The following is a 1,820-nucleotide window of genomic DNA, read 5'->3' as shown; positions in this document are numbered from 1 at the left end:
TACCGGATTATACAGATACAGATTAAAGCAATTATATCTTTAATGATATATATGTGCCTTTTAAATTGCTAGAGGTAAACCTGAACGACAATGATAACAAAGGTAAGTAAAGTCGTGACTGGACGCATGCGGACAGGTCATGACCACTTAAATTCATTCTATTATGTTTGATTTCGTTTACACTACAATGCGGTTTTATTATAGCAGCAGAGTTCAGCTATTATTTTTTTCATGGGGTTTGCTTTTATCTTACTTTTCCTTTCTTCCACCATTAACAAAAATTCGCAGTTCATTCTAAAATGATGTAATCCGCTACTTTCCCGATTCTTTTTGGAGGGGGCAGAGATACATGCTTGAGGATGCATTGTGACCAGGGATAGAGTGTCCGTCTGTATGTCTGTCTCTTATGATACGAAAATGTTGGGGTAAAAATCAAAACACCAAACTTAATCATGTAAGAAATAACTCTACTGAATCTGACTGAATACAAACAAATGCAGATTTTTAAAGGTACTGTTACCTATGAAGGTAATGAAAATATGTATGTACACTATATGTATTTGGAGAATTAGAGCAGCATGTGTCAGCCTCAGTGAGGTGTGTGTGTGTGTATGTGTGTGTGTGTGTGTGTGTGTGTGCTTACACAAATCATACTTATTAGAAGCTAAGCCAAGCATATCTAGGGTAAGGTTGTATATTAGTAGATGAGGTAATGAAGGGCATAGGTGCAGACTGTAGACTGTGACACTGTGTAGTAGTGGTGGGAAAAACATTCTGAGCCTTCACAGTAACTCGGGACCACCTTTGCTATGAACGTCTTGATTCCCAATACAGTCGCTGACCTTGTCCGCATGCGTCCAGTCACGACTTTTACTTACTTTTTGTTATCATTGTCGTTCAGCTTCATCTCTAGCACTTTAAAAGGCACATATTTATCATTAAAGATATCATTGCTTTAATTTGTATCTGTATAATCCGGTATCTCATAAATCAATGAGGGCCTTGGTTGAAATACAAAGTCAATTTGGAGCACATTCAAACAACGTAAATCCACCAATCAACCGCCCGAGTAGGTCGCGTAGTGTTACCAGATCCACCCTGTCCCTGGCTGGCAAACTGGTGCGTCAGACCCCGTGGAACCGAGTAAAATGGAGAAGGTCAAAAAGTTTTGTTGACCGGTGCAGAGTATGTGGACGTTCTTGGGCGGCTTGTTTCCGTTGTGATCGTTCTGTATATTCTGTTCAAGACGACTACCGTTCTTCTTCTTAAAACTTTCAATATTTGTGTTCCCTAGGCGACATAAAGTGTTCTGTCTCCTCCCCAGCCCTTTTCTCCTCTCCCTCACTGCTGCTGTCCCCCTTATTTCCCCCAAATCTTCTCATTCCCACCCTTAACACCTCCCAAACCCTCTCTCTCATCCCCCTGTCACGCTTTCTCTCTTTCTCCTAATATCTCACTTGCTCCTCCTCCACTCCCTCCAGTACCTCTCTCATCTCCTACTCCCTTCCTTCCTCCTTACCTGACCCTAACAATATCTCTGGCTGAAAAAGAGACGCCATGAAAAATGTAATTATGTAGTCGTTCTTAGCTGGCTACAAAAATGACCGTAATGAATCATTTGGCTATGTTATTGTCTTCCCAAAATCACTTTGTCACCCGGGGCTCTCTTGTTTACCGCCGCGAGTACAGGTTTTCTGGAAAAAATGGGGGATAGATAGACAGACAGATAGATATAAAGGTGGATATTATTAGTTCCGTAAGGTCCAGCAGAAGAATCACTGAAACCTATTTGGACCTCGAAGTACACAGAGCGACAGAGA

Source organism: Coenobita brevimanus, chromosome 1 (assembly GCF_032717465.1).
Source record: "Coenobita brevimanus isolate Jiangsu-jjx chromosome 1, ASM3271746v2, whole genome shotgun sequence".
NCBI classification, from domain to species: domain Eukaryota; kingdom Metazoa; phylum Arthropoda; class Malacostraca; order Decapoda; family Coenobitidae; genus Coenobita; species Coenobita brevimanus.
Note: the sequence above shows the minus strand (reverse complement) of the source record.